This window comes from Gobius niger, assembly GCF_951799975.1.
Source record: "Gobius niger genome assembly, chromosome: 6".
Taxonomy (NCBI): domain Eukaryota; kingdom Metazoa; phylum Chordata; class Actinopteri; order Gobiiformes; family Gobiidae; genus Gobius; species Gobius niger.
In genome coordinates, this window is record NC_136857.1 from 29,561,544 (window position 1) to 29,577,842 (window position 16,299).

Here is a 16,299-nt window from a genome sequence, read left to right on the forward strand (position 1 = left end):
CAGCAAGCCAAACGAATCCGCTCAGTCCACGTGTTCAATCCAGCTGCAGCTCTAAACCTAGTGTGGCAAAGACTTGAAGAATGTTACGGGTCTCCTGAAGTCGTGGAAAATGCACTGTTGAAAAAGATTGAACAGTTTCCTAAACTCGGTAACAGAGACAACGCAAAGTTAAGAGAGTTTGGTGACATTCTGCAGGAAATAGAATGTGCAAAAGATGGAGGATACTTACCAGGCCTCTCGTATTTGGACACGGCTCGCGGAGTCAACCCCATCGTGGACAAATTACCCTACGGACTGCAGGAAAAATGGATCGCAACTGGAGCAAAGTACAAGGAGGAACACAGAGTTGCCTTTCCCCCTTTCGGTGTCTTTTCAAAATTTGTAAGACAACAAGCCAAAATAAGAAACGACCCGAGCTTTGTCCTCACACCTCCTGCCAACACAAGCTTCAAAACAGAGAAAAGCTTCAAAGGCAATAACAGGCAAGTAATAAGTGTGCACAAAACAGACATACCTACAGATACTAGTTCAGTTCAAAACGGGTACAGTAAGCCATCAGAGAGCCCTGACAAGCTATGTCCAATACATAAGAAGCCTCACCCACTTAGAAAGTGCAAGAGCTTTAGAGCAAAACCCATAGATGAGCGGAAGTCATTCCTAAAAGAGAACAGGATCTGCTTTAAGTGCTGTGGATCAACTCGGCATTTAGCTAAGGACTGCAGAATGGAAACAAAGTGTACAGACTGTGGCAGTGACAGACATTTATCAGCACTACATCCTGGTCCACCCCCTGCTTCACCTGCTCCAGCAGAGAGCGCTGATGCCGACAAAGATGACGGCGGGGAGACACAGGATAATGCAAGTGTCTCAGTTGTTTCCAAATGCACAGAAGTCTGTGGTGATGCAGATAGTCCACACTCATGCTCAAAAATAAGCCCTGTTATAGTCTATCCAAATGGCAAAAGAGAACAGGCAAGAAAGATATACGCAGTGCTAGATGAACAAAGTAACAAGTCACTAGCCAAGTCTCAGTTTTTCGAGCTTTTTAATATTAAGACACGCTCAGACACTTATAAGCTCAGGACATGCTCTGGACTGTCAGATAATGTCGGCAGAACAGCATTAAACTTTATGATTGAGTCAGTGGATGGCAAAGTAAAGCTCCCGCTCCCAAACCTGATTGAATGTGACATGATTCCAGACGACAGAAGAGAGATCCCGTCTCCACAAGTTGCTATGCAGTTCTCACACTTACAGAAGGTAGCTGATAAAATACCTGCTGTAGAAGAACAAGTACCTATTCTTTTGCTATTGGGAAGAGACATTATACAGGTACACAAAGTCAGAGAGAGAATCAATGGGCCACATTGTATGCCCTATGCACAGCGTTTAGACTTAGGCTGGGTCATAGTTGGGGAAGCCTGCTTGGGGAAGACACATAAGCCCCCTAATGTGAATGTCCTTAAAACACATGTTCTTCAGAACGGCCGTGCTTCTTACCTCAGCCCATGTCCTAACACATTCCAAGTCAAAGAGTCAAGTGGTTATTGCTACAAGCCTAACACTACACCTACCCCCCCAAAGGACAGTGAAGACAAATGCACTGATCAACTGGGACTAACAGTTTTTGTCAGAACAAAAGATGATGACAAACCAGCGCTGTCAGTTGAGGACAAAGACTTTATTGACATCATGGAAAAGGAAGTGTATCAAAATGAAGGTAACAGCTGGGTAGCGCCATTGCCATTCCGCACTCCTAGACCACAGCTTCCAAGTAACAAAGAACAAGCACTCAAACGCCTCCAGTCCCTCAGAAAAACACTGGACCGCAATCCTGAAATGAAAAGACAATACACAGAGTTCATGCAAAAGATGCTGGACAATGACCACGCGGAGCTCGCTCCACCTTTGGACTTAGACAAAGAACACTGGTACTTACCATCCTTCGGTGTGTACCACCCTCAAAAACCTGACCAGCTGAGAGTGGTTTTTGACTCAAGTGCGGAGTTTCAAGGACAGTCCCTTAACAAAGTTTTATTAAGTGGGCCCGACCTGAACAACACGCTACTAGGCGTCCTTATGCGTTTTAGGAAAGAGCCTGTTGCATTTTCAGCCGATGTGCAACAAATGTTTTATTGTTTTCAAGTGAGAGAGGATCATAGGGATCATCTGAGATTCCTGTGGTATGAGGAAAATGATCTCAACAAAGGCATTTGCGACTACAGAATGAAGGTCCACGTCTTTGGAAATAGTCCCTCCCCGGCTGTGGCTATTCACTGTATGAGGCGCGCTGCAGTCGAGGGAGAGGAAGAGCACGGACATGATGCAAAGCAGTTCGTAATGAGACATTTTTATGTGGATGACGGACTTGCATCCACAGCAACCTCAGAAGAAGCTGTCGAGATACTCACAAACACACAAAACATGTTGGCACAGTCTAACTTAAAGCTACACAAAATAGCCTCCAACGACCACAGAGTAGTGGAAGCGTTTCCTGCAGCTGAAAGAGCAAAGGATCTAAAGGACTTGGATTTAGAACTGGACAACATACCCCTGCAGAGGAGCTTAGGGGTACTGTGGAATCTTGAAAATGACTGCTTTACCTTTCATGTCACCACCGAACAAAAGCCATACACCAGGAGAGGTGTCTTGGCCACGGTTAACAGTTTATACGATCCACTAGGTTTTGTTTCACCCATCACTATGCAGGGAAAAGCCCTTCTTCGTGAACTGTCTGCAGAGCAGAAGGACTGGGATGAACCACTTCCTGTGGAAAGAGAAGAGGAATGGAACAAATGGAGAAATTCATTGAAAGATCTTGAGCAGCTGCAGATACCAAGGTGCTACCTCCCGTTTTCGCAGTCTACTGCTGTGAGAAAAGAACTGTGCATATTCTCAGATGCCTCCACAATGGCCATAGGAGCAGTAGCGTATCTGAGAGCTCTCAACAGTGAAGGTCAGTGGCACACAGGTTTCATCATGGGCAAGTCCAAGGTAGCCCCCCGACCCGCTCACACTGTCCCTAGATTGGAGTTATGTGCAGCAGTTTTAGCTGTAGAGATGTATGAACTCATTAGAGATGAGTTGGACATTGAAGTGGACACTGTCAGATTTTTTACAGATAGTAAAATCGTCCTTGGCTACATACACAACAACACAAAGAGGTTTTACACTTATGTAGCTAATCGTGTGACGAGGATCAGGAAGACCACACACCCTGCACAGTGGTTTTATATTGCCACGAGTGAGAATCCAGCTGACAACGCCACCAGACCAATTGCAGCTTCCACACTAGCTCACACAAACTGGTTTAGTGGTCCTTCTTTTTTGACACAACCCAACATAGAGTCACCTCACTGTGATACTTTTACTCTGATCGACCCTGACACAGATACAGAGATCAGATCTGAGGTAAAGACTTTTGTAACGAAGACCTCAGTAACACAGTTACAGTCATGTCGCTTTGAAAGATTTTCTCATTGGATGAGATTGTGTCGCACTGTTGCATCACTAAAACGTGTAGCGGCATCATTCAAGAAAACAGACACAGAAAGTAAAGGCTGGAAGTGTTTTAGAAACACCAACACTGCAGATGAACTATATAAAGCAGGAAAGTTTATCATCAGCACAATACAAAATGAAAAGTTCAAAGAAGAGTACAGATGCATAAAAGCAAATCAGCCACTTCCAAAACAAAGCTGCCTGAAAAAGTTAAACCCCATCATTGATGAAGATGGGCTCCTCAGAATAGGAGGACGCTTGGCACCTGCTAATCTGACAAAAGATGAGAAACATCCACTCATTATCCCAAACGCGCACCACATAGCTGTCCTTCTTATCAGGTACTATCATGAGAAGGTAGCACATCAAGGGCGACACATAACAGAAGGAGCGCTCAGAGGAGCCGGATTTTGGATTATTGGCAGTAAACGGCTCGTCTCTTCTGTCATTCACAAATGTGTTCTCTGTCGTAAGCTCAGAGGACAACTGCAGACGCAAAAGATGGCAGATTTACCCATTGATAGGTTGTCACCAATGCCACCGTTTACAAGTGTAGGACTGGACGTCTTTGGCCCCTGGACGGTCACCACACGTCGCACCAGAGGAGGAAGTGCAGACAGTAAACGCTGGGCTGTACTTTTCACCTGCATGTCCACAAGAGCTGTGCACATTGAGCTCATTGAATCAATGTCAACATCCAGCTTTATCAATGCATTGAGAAGATTTTTCAGCATCCGTGGACCTGCTCAAATACTTCGCTCGGATAGAGGCACCAATTTTATTGGAGCATGCAATGAACTGAAAATTGACCACAAAGACACTGAACTGAACTCTTACCTGCAGGAGAAAGGATGTACGTGGCTGTTCAACTCCCCACACTCCTCACACATGGGTGGGTCATGGGAGAGACTCATTGGAGTTGCAAGACGTATCCTGGACGGTATACTTTTGAAAGCTACTCATATCCAACTCACACACGAAGTGTTAAGTACATTCATGTCAGAAGTAATGGCAATAATGAATGCAAGACCACTTGTACCAGTGTCAACTGATTCAGACAAACCAAACCTTCTCTCTCCAGCAATGCTCCTTACCCAAAAGACCAATGCGGTATCTGCGCCAACAGGAAGCTTTGCACCTCCGGACCTCTATTCAAAGCAATGGAAGCAAGTACAGTGTCTGGCGGACTCTTTTTGGAAACAGTGGAGGAGTGAATACCTTTCAACTCTACAGCAAAGGAGAAAATGGACTGACGATAAACCGAACATAAACGTTGGAGACATTGTGCTATTGAAAGATGCTCTCGCGCACAGAAATGACTGGTCTATGGGAAGAGTTGTGAAAACACTTGAGAGTAAAGACAATAAGGTTCGAAAAGCAGAAGTGAAAACTGTAAAAGATGGAAATGTAAAAGTGTTTTTGAGACCTATTGCTGATATGGTTTTGCTTTTACCTGAAGATAAGTAGACTGTTGTATTTTTTGTTGAAAATGTTAAATAGAAAATTTAATTTGTAGTGGCACAATTTTATTGTACCAGACGGGGAGTATTCTGCCCTGTGCAAGTTCGAGCAGTAAAGTTTATATGCTACGCAACAGCACCCTCTTGTGGTCGCAATTGAAAAGTGTTTTGTTTACGTTGGGAGAAAAACCAAGATGGCTGCACGCAACGCAGGGCAGGCCATGCTTGAGCCGATGGTGACCTTTTTTTACGTTGTCGCTTGGACAGGATTTGTCCGTAAGTTTGTTTTATGTTGAATAATTTATATTGTTTCATTTCATGTCAGTTTTGACATTTGTATTGAACGTTTGTTACTTGATGCTAGCATAGCTAACTTGTTATTAGCAAAGCTAATGCCATGTTTGTATGTTTCTTCCAGTTTTACGGTCGGCTTAAAAAGAGCAATGGTCAGAGGCCATTCCACAAATAAACAGCAGAAAGAAAGAAAGAAAAGCCTGATTATTTTGTGGCACCGTTATCTGGCTGTCTAGCTGGTGAAATAGTGAACTTCAGAGTGAGGACAGCACAGAGCACTTAGAGCAGTGATCAATAAACTGACAGAAACATGGTTGATTTGTATTGTCTTTTTTAATTCACAGCTTATTTAGAAAATAATGGGAAGTTTGAATAATTGACCTTTGTTGTGAGTGCAGAGAGGCTGCCCAAATGAGGGACAGGGGAGTTTTGTGTTTTTTTCTTCAGCTGCACCACTGTTGAATCTCTCTCATCGAGTAGTTTACAATAGTTTGTGTGACGGCCCTAACAGGTCAAATAGTTGTGAGTCATTTAGACGAGATCCTTTTTGTTTTTGGCAAATCCAGTGATTCCTAGACACTAGGGCTTTTTCAGACGGTACAAAGTCATCTACAGTTTTGGGCTGGCTCTGAGGAGTCTAGATGGAACCAAACGGACCGGACACGGGCGACAGGCTCGTCCCGGAGAAGAACGCCTGCGGACACGCCACACATTCAGCTCTGAGGCTTTTCAAATTTGCTATGGAGGTTTATGGCTCTCCAATCACAACCTCTGAAACTGTATTTACTCTATTTGGAGAGAACTCAACACAAAGTAACAGAATTTAAAACTGTCCACATATTTTGGGAGGTTGGAGGAAACAATCCGACTGAAGCTCTTTGAGGAAGTTACTGGCCTGTAAAGCTTAAGGTTAAGGTGCTTTATTTGTCATGATACAAAACTGTACAATGAAATTTGTCCTCTGCATTTGACCCACCCTACCAACGCCGCTGGAACCACCTGTAAGGAGCAGCATCAGCCGCAGAGCAGCGCCCGGGGACTCCTCTCCAGATGTGGAGCCAGGCTGATGGTCAGAATCACCTGGCTGGAGGATCTTCCCATTGTAGATGTTTTGATATCATTATTAATGAAGACCAGACATTTCAAAGCAGTTTGCCCCCTCTTACTTCAGTAGCTATAGAGGCGCATCTGCACAAACTGAGTATTTTAGCTTTGTTTTGAACACAACACTCCACAAATCACCAATATATCATTTGTTTTGCTGATCACTTTGGGTGCCCCCATCTTTACAGAGTTGAAATGAACAGCTCAAGATGTGAGACAAACGGTTGGTAACCACTGGACACATGAGAAATTGTTTCGATAGCTTTGACATGGTCGTCTGCACTGTCATTAATACACCACTGTGTGGGTGAAGTGTCTTGCCAAAAGACACAACGCCACTACACCTGAAGGCCCCGACCTTCCATTCATGAGATACCCGTTACTACCATCTGCAGCACATCCAGGTCAAGAAACATCAACACAGCTTTCAGGAGCAGGATGATGGACAGGACCAGGGGCGTGGCTCCAAATCCTGGGCCTTTTTTTTCTGTGTGTTTTAAAAAAAAAAAAATTTTTTTTATTAAAGTCAATTTACAACAATCGTCAAAGACGAGACATCTGAAAATTGAAAATAGAGAGCTCATGTCAAAACAACAAAACACAAATAATTAAAATATAATAACAAAATAAATCAACAAACAGAAAGTTCATTTAGTTCACTTCAGGGGATTTCATCGAAGAAGTCTTTGTAACAGTCTTGGAGTCGTGAGCTTTTCTTATTCAAAAAATTTACCAAACAGAATGAAAAAATTAACTACATATTGAAATTATTTCGTGGTTGTGTTGTCTTCAAAATAGCAAATAATATCTTTTAATGTAAAACAATGACTCTTTTGACAATTCTTGAAAATATAGTTACTCAATTCAGCCCAAAATGTTTGAATAATTTTACAAAAGAAAAACAAGTGCTCAAGAGTCTCGTCCTGTGTTTGACAGAAAGTACAGAATTTATCAACATCTGCAAACCTTGAGACCACTAAGTTGACAGGATAGATTTTGTGAATGATCTTAAAATGAACTTCCTTCATTTTGTTTGTTATACAGTATTTATAAGGCAATAGCCAGGTCCTCTTCCAATCTATTTCCTCTATCAAGGGGTTCCAAAAAAATGTACCTCCAGGGGTGATTTTATTTGAATTTGAAGTAAATTAATGCCATTCAAGGTGAGCACAATAGAGCTATCACCAATGTTGTTGATGTTGTTAAAGGATAAATGGCATCTTATAAGATGGAGTAACTCTGGAGGGACGGCTTTGATCACAGAGTTGTATTCTCTAAATGGAATAGGGAATTCATACTTCACCATAAAGTGTTCATAAGGTAAAAAAGAACCATGTTCATCCAATAGTGACACAATCTTATTAATATTTTTTTGGAACCATTTGGGAAAAAACAAAGACCGATTCCTTATTGTTATGTGTTCATTGTTCCACAAGGAATATTTATGTGGAGAGAAATTATGATTAAAGCACAATTTCCAAGCAAGCAGACATTGCTGGTGAAAATTAGCCAATGCAACAGGAAGTTTTGTGGGCGCGTAATTACGTGTTAAAAGAAAGGAAAGTCCAACTGACTCAAAAATATAATTGGGGATAAAGTACCAGATAGATTCTGAATTTGCAAGGCATCTTTTTAACCAGTTAATTCGGAATGTATTTACAGTATCGGAAAAACTCTAAAACTTCTAGTCCTCCTTCCACTTTTGCATTTGAGAGTACAGCCTTTTTGAGCTTATGCGGTTTATTTTTCCAAATGAAGTTTAAAAAAAGAGTGTTTATTTCATTGGATATGCGTTCATCTACATATAATGACAATAAAGGATAAACAAAGCGAGACAGACCCTCTGTCTTAGACAGAAGAACTCTGCCATACAAAGTTAAATCTCTCTGAAGCCGGAGGTTAAATATACTTTTGGTTTTAACAATTCTATGATGAAAATGTAATTGTTGTCTAGTTGCCTTGTTTCTTGTAGTTTGAATACCCAAATATTTAACAGACTGTTTGACTGGAATATTTTCTAGAAATAGATCTTCACAACTATGAATTGGCATCAGCTCACATTTGGATACATTGAGTTTCAAGCCTGAGGCCTTAGTGAATTCTTCAATTAATGAAATAGCATTCTGCAACTGATTTTTATCTTTCAGAAAAAGAGCTGTGTCATCAGCAAGTTGTGAAATTCGTATTTCTCTATTGAAAATCGAAATACCCTTCAATTCCGGACTACTGACAATATTTATAGATAACAATTCAACAACCAAAACAAATATGAAAGGACTTGTCGGACATCCTTGTCTTACACCACATGTTATATCAAACCTTTTAGTAGTGTTGTAATTAACAATAACAGAGCTATTGATGCCATTGTATAACATATCGACCATATGTGTTAAAGAGTTTCCAAATTGAAATAACTGAAGACATTCTCGAATAAATTTGTGTTCAATGGTATCAAAAGCTTTGTAGAAATCCACAAACAAGATAAATGCGTCTGAATGCACATGGTCAGAATAATCCAATAAATCCAATACTAAGTGAATATTATTACTAATGTGGCGACCTTTAATAAAAACCACACTGGGTTTCTGCTATAATTTTGTTTAGATCTTTTTTCAGTCTATTGACATACACAAGGGATAATATTTTGTAGTCTGTTGTTAAGAGAGTGATCGGCCTCCAATTTTCTATCAATAAAGTATCTTTATCCGCTTTTGGGATGAGTGAAATAACACCCTGTTCCATTGTTGGAGTCATTTCTCCTTCATCTATGCACTGTTTGTACATATAAAATAGGGGTTCTTTAAGAGTATCCCAAAAGTGCAAAAAGAATTCAACTGGCAGACCATCAATTCCCAGAGTTTTTCTCTTTTTCATTGAAAACAGAGCTTCTTTAATGTCATTTAGAGTCAAATCTGAATCACACAATTCTTTAAAACTATCATCTATTACTGGACAATATTGTCTTTTTTTACTAATAAACTCTACGCAAACTTTTGAATCAAATTCAGAAGTGTACAATTTACTATAAAATGAGGCCACGTGATCAGAAATCACTTTTGTATCTGTGGTTAATGTATCATTAACCTTAAGAGCAGTCAAAGATTTATGTTTTCCATTTCTTTTTTCAAGGGCAAAAAAGTAAGAGGAGTTGGTCTCCCCTTCCTCGATCCATCTAGCTCTGGACCGAATGTATGCACCTTTTGCTAAATCTAAATAAAACGGATCCAGATTTGTTTGTATTTCTTTTAATTCAACCTGTTCCAGTTCAGATATAGAGTTTCTAGAAAGGAGATCATTTATTCTCTCAATTAATTCCATCTCTTTTGGTTTTTTTAGTCTTTTAAGATTTTTACTTCATTGTATTGCTGTTCTCAGCTTATATTTAAAATATTCCCACTTTTGCTTGTGATTACCATTTTCAATGTCTAAAAATATTTCACTTATTAGCCTTTTAACCTTTTCATTGAACTCCTCATCCTGCAGAAGGGTATTATTGAATTTCCAATAGCCTCTTAGTTTGGGCTGGTGCAATTCACCACATAGTTCAAGTGTAATTTGCATTAGATCTGATAAAGGAGCAGAAGAATGAGACACCTCTTTGAGAAGATAAAGGCTAGCTGATGAAATCAAAAACAAGTCCATTCTTGATCTTAAAGATAAACTTCTATTAGACCAAGTAAAATCATTTTTATCAGGGTATAAGAAGCGCCAGGCATCAGTGAGTGATACATCAAAACATAGTTTTGCTATGTTATTCCTCTGAAGTACTTGAACAGTTTTTGGGGGAAATCTATCTTTTGATTCATCTGCACATTCATTAAAATCACCACATAAAATAATCTGAGAGTTTTTTGTAACAACTCATTTAGTTTGGATGTAATTTCGGAGAAGAGTGTGCTGTTATGAGAATGTATATTATGACCATATATGTTACAAATAATAAAAATTAAGTTATCCTGTTTGATTGTAATAATAATCCATCTACCTGTATCTGCTGTAAATACTTCAATGACATCTCCTTTAAATGTATCAAAATGGCTACTCCCGCAGAATGATTTGAACCATGACTGAAGTAAATATTATTACCCCACTGACTCTTCCAGAACTTCACATCAGCTTCATTTGAATGAGTTTCTTGAAGCAGTATAAACTCAGCATCACTTCTTTTAAGAAATAAAAACAATGCTTTCCTTTTAGTTGCATCACGAATACCCCTGACATTCAGTGAAATTACATTTAAAGATGATAGTTGAACCATAAAAGAACACACACAAAAAGAGCTCTCTTTTAAACAGTAGTTAGAACTTAGGCTTGCTTTAGTTCCAAGAACGAGAATGCAACAAGACAACCATAAAAAAAATGGCATCATTTTGTGACCAAGCATGAACTTTCAAGTAATACAATACAATAACACTTGCATTAAAATTACGCCAGGATATTTGCTTGTATTTAATAGGCAGAGTACTGAAATATTACATGAAATAATAAGTTGAGGCAAAAGAACATGCACCTGTAATATTATTTCAGTGTTGCCAAAGGCATAAGGATGCTGGAGAGTGGGATAAGGCTACGTTTTGCACACAAGACATCACTTCACATCCCAGTGGTTAATCTTCTCAGCGCGAAAGGGCCGACGAGGGTGGCTTTCTTCCCTTCTTTCCTGGCTTTGTCCACCAGGGGCCAGAGTTTCTCTCTTGCAAGTCTGTCCTCGGGAGACAGCGCTTGAGTGAGACGAAGCCTGTTGTCGCGGAGAAACTTGCAGCCTTTGGCACACTTCCAAACAGCATCAAGGATACGGCGAAGAGCAAACAGGATGATGACTGGTCTGTTGGATCCATCCGATTCTTTGGGCCAAGACGATGAGCGATATCCACGCCATCCTCCAGGTAAACTTGCAAACCGGGGGCAACTTTCCCTAGGACGCTGATAACTTCTTTCCTCACATCTTCATGCTCATTTTCTGTGAGCCCATGTAGTTTTAGCGACCATCTCCAACTGTACCGCTTGCACTCTGCCACCGCTGTTTTAAGAAGCCGGTTCTCCTCCTTCAGCTTCTCAATCTCAGACTGTGCATCTTTTATATTCTTCCCGTGACGGTCAACATCCACCACAACCCGGGCCACCGTAGCTGTCAGATTTGCCATTTGTTTGGATGTATTTTCCGTTGTTGCTTCAATGGCTGAAACCTCCTGAAAAGTTTCATCTTGTTTTCTGGACAGCTCCTTCAGTGACGCTATCACATCAGCAAGGCTAATTCCCTCGTTATTAGTGCCATTCCCGTTGCTGTCGCACTTTTTCCTTTTGTGGACAGGTTTCACAGCTGCGTTAACAAGTGTATTCTCGTTGACATTTACAACCCCCTGAGCTGTATTCTCACTGGTTTCCATTTCTTCTGTGGATACCTCCACCGCTGACTTCTGCACTTCACAGTTTCGTTCCTTTTTGCCGTCTTGGTTGAGGTTAAAGCGAGCCGGGAAAAACCTAAAGCTAAATGTTCCAAAGAGATTTCGTCACTTAAGTTTTCAGTATTATCAGGTCACAGTCTCATTTTGTCTTATTGCGAATTCTCAATTTAAAGACAGGGGAGCATCGCTGTCGTCCTGTCAAGCGCCCCCCTCACCGCTACTCCCAAATCCTGGGCCTGGAAACAAACGATCTCAGCATCTGACGCCCTCACCAGTTCTGCTCAGCCTAACTGTTTGAATTGGTTCAAACATAAAATAAAAAAACGTACTATAAAAAGAAGCTACATTACATTAAAAATCCAGATAGACGCGCGCGGAGACACGAACGTGCCGTGCGTCGGTGCCATGGTAACGAAAGTGACTATTTAAAGAGCGACTTGACTACAATCTTTCTTTTCACTTCGACCCTCGAGTGGAGATTACACGTGAGGTTTGTATCTTCATTTCTTATTAAGTCCATGTCAATTATTGGTCAAAAACACATTCAAAACACTTTCTAACACTTTCTAACACTGTTTCTGTGGCTGTGCGTGTGTTTTTTGCAGATTTACAAACTACAAACTACTGAACGATGGCGCCTTCGCATCTGGAGCTGCGGTTCCCTCTCCTGGGTAAGTATCTTTAAAATATACTATTGTTTATCAGCAGATATCGCTAAAATAGCTGCAATGTTCAATGTCAGTAACAGTTGTGTCCGTGTGAGGCGATATGGGCCTTTTGCTAAGGCTTAAGCTGATCAAATGGCCACTTTTACATAGTTGGCAACTTTCACTCGACGATTTCTTTTTCGGGCCTGGTTATTCCCTGATAAAAACGGCTTAAATGTATCAGTAGGAGTCCTAAGTTAAACGTTATCAAGGAATTTGTTGGAAAACGAAAGTAGTTTAGTTTCTGGACGTCTTGTTCTGGTCAAAAGTGGTCAAGTTGATGAAATGGTTAGTTTTACAGGTAGCTAATAACTTTCACTCGACGATTACTTCTTTGGGCCTGGTTAATGCCTGATAAAAATGGCTTGAATCTATTAGTAAGGGTCCTAAGTTAAACGCTATGAAGGAATTTGTTGGAAAACTAAAGTAGTTTAGTTTTTGGACGTCTTGTTTTGGTCAAAAGTGGTCAAGTTGATGAACTAGTCAAGTTTACAGCTACTACTTAGTTGGTAACTTTAACTCGATTACTTTTTTTCGGGCCTGGTTAAAACCTGATCAAAATGGCTTAAATTCATAAGTAGGAGTCTTACGTAAAACATTATCAAGGAATTTGTTGGAAAACAAAGGAAGTTTAGTTTCTGGACGTCTTGTTTTGCTCAAAAGTGGTCAAGTTGATGCAATAGTTTATGTTACAGGTAGTTAGCAGCTTTCATCCGATTTCTTTTCGGGCCTGGTTAATACATTTATCAGTAGGAGTCCTCAGTAAAACCTTATCGAGGAATTTGTTCAAAAACAAAGAAAGTTTAGTTTAGTTTCTGGGCATCAAATTTCATGGATGTTTTATGTCAGCTTTCCAGCCCAACATTATAAACTGGCAGATTTGTTTCCGAAATGCATTGGCAAGTTTTAAAAAGCTGATCAATATTACATCAATTGACACTTGTGCATTTTTAGGTTTAGATGGCGCTGTCAGGTGTCCTGGGAACTTACGCTAAAGAGATAGAGGTAATATTTAACTAACTTATGGTAATTGTTTTAATTTTCCTTATTCAGAAATAATATGTTCATATTTATTATTTATTATTTTACTCTTAATTAGTTTTGTTTTCACTTGATTTTATTATATCTATTTTTTATTCCTATATACTGTCTGTTGTATTGGATTGAATGAATATGAAGTGGTGAATAGTTCTGACATGTTCCTGTGATGTAATGCTCATGTTTGTGTGTTTCAGACCTTCTGTGGGACGCTCCGGTGGCCGACCTGTGGGCGGACCCGGTGGACCCGTGGGAGGACGACCAGGACATCGATCCGTTTGAGGTAAATGGTTTTCCTTTCTTTTTTCAGCTGGCTTCTGATGAAGAGGAGGAGGAGGAAGACGAGGAAGACCCTGGCGAAGACGAGGAAGACCCTGGCGAAGACGAGGAAGACCCTGGCGAAGACGAGGAAGACTCTGGCGAAGACGAGGAAGACTCTGGTGAAGAGGAGGAAGACCCGGACTCTGGCGACAGCAGTCTCTCGGAGGAAGAGGAAGGTGAAGAGGACGACCAGCGCTTTCCTCCAGAAGAGTTTGGGGCTGGCTGTCGGGCCCCTCCTGCTCAAGCTGTGGAGCCGGTGGGTCTTCCCCAGGTCCCTGCCCCACAGCAGCGAGCAGAGAGCCCGTCTCCAGCCTGCAGCGCCCTCGGTCAGCTCTCTCCCCCTGGACCCTCCCGTCCCCTCCTGGATGTGTCTTCAGGCCCTGCTCTGGACTTCCTGCCCCTCGGCAGATCCAAGCGCAGCAGGGACGAAGATGACGAAGACGAGGACAACGACTTCAAGCGCCCGCGTCTTTCCCCCTGAGAAAACGTCACTTCACCCGCTATTTACTTCCACTACCCCCACGTGCTCCAGGACCCACAGCCGGACATGGACTAAGTTTTAGCCTCCGAGCTCTGGACCTGGAAACTTCATTTCGGCGACTTTTACCACCTTCCTCGTCGCCGCCTCATAACCTGTATATAGTCTTTACTGAGCTGTAGGTGTGTGAGCTTCAAAAACAAAAAGACAAAAAAAATCTTTCTTTTAGTAGTAATAGTAGTATTTCTGTGTGTGTTAAAAACAAAAAGACAAAAAAAATCTTTCTTGTAGTTGTAGCTGTGTTTCCAGTTTTCTAAATAATGTAAAGGTAGGTGTGTGTGTTTAAAAAACTATATATTTCCAATATTTCGTCCATTATACTTTTCCGTCTTAGTGGTAGCTGTTTGTGCTTAAAGAGAAAAAGGGTTTGAACTCAGTGCGTTTGCACTTTTCCTACAGTTATAGACGTGCGCCTTAACTAGTTCTACTCTGGGCATAGGAGGGTTAGACAGAGTCGCCCCATAACCCGAGGGTTGCCGGTGCGACTCCTTCACTGTGCGTTTTGTGTAAATATTTCATGTCTATATTGGCCGTGTTTAAACTGAACGTTTGGATCAGGAGGTCTGGGTTTGTTGACGAGCGAGTCGCTGGTCGGACAATCCTGGTTCTCCTGTTGTTGTTATGGGGTAGCAGTGGCTCAGCTGGTAGAGTTTGACCTCTAACTCAATGGTTGGTGGTTCGATCTCTTATACTGGCAGTGCACACTGTCATTGTGTCCTTGGGCAAGACACTTGGCCCGCCTTGCCTCCAGTGTGGATGTGTGGGTGGACAGAGTGAATGGGTGAATGGCTGACTGCTGTACTGTAAGGTAAGTGTGTCTTTGGAGACACTGACTGACTGTGATAAACTGTAACGCGGAGATTTGGGTTTGTCCATGAACTCATCAGTTTGTGGGACACTCCCTCCTTCCCCGTTTATCTTGTTTTTTAATGTACTGTGTCATAAAAGGATTTGACTGGCCTCTTTGCACTTGATTTTGGTTTGTCACAAATACATAAACTGTTTTAAAAGGTGTGAAACGTGTAGAGAAAGGGCTTATTATTGTTAATAAAAATAGAATCATAAAATGTTGTTTTAAAATCAAAACTGCTGCATGGTTTTCATCTAACACTACTATATTAAAGGGAAAAAAGAAGTGTGTTTTCCTTGGTAGGGTGTGTGTGTTTTTGTTTTGTTTGTTTACAGGAAACATGGAGCCGTCCACATCCGGGAGTGAACATCGCACCAGCAGAGGGCGTCCTGACCCAACACCACACCAACACAGCTCCAGAGGGACGTGGGACCTGTGATTTCTCAGGACGACGCTGATCTTTATAAAAGGTAAATGGTCTGAACTTACAGCATAAAGCGCTTTGCATCAGGGAACCACTCACTCCTTTACACTCTCATTCATGCTCCGATGTGTGCAGGTACCGAGGCAAGGACCCAACCACAGTGTGCACCTGCAGGAGCCGGGATCCCAACCCCTGACCTTCTGATCATGGGACGACCCGCTGTCTTCCTCTCTTGTTGGAAGTGGCAGGTCACTGGAGTGCAGAGTCCACAAAGAGGAGCTCCAGCTGAGGTGAGACGGTGCTGCAGCGGTGCCTTCTGACTGTGCAGCGCCATGGAGCACTTAGAGCAGTGATCAATAAACTGACAGAAACATGGTGGATTTGTATTGTCTTTTTTTATTCACAGTTTATTTAGAAAATAATGGGAAGTTTGAATAATTGACCTTTGTTGTGAGTGCAGAGAGGCTGCCCAAATGAGGGACAGGGGAGTTTTCTGTTTTTTTCTTCAGCTGCACCACTGTTGAATCTCTCTCATCGAGTAGTTTACAATAGTTTGTGTGACGGCCCTAACAGGTCAAATAGTTGTGAGTCATTTAGACGAGATCCTTTTTGTTTTTGGCAAATCCAGTGATTCCTAGACACTAGGGCTTTTTCAGA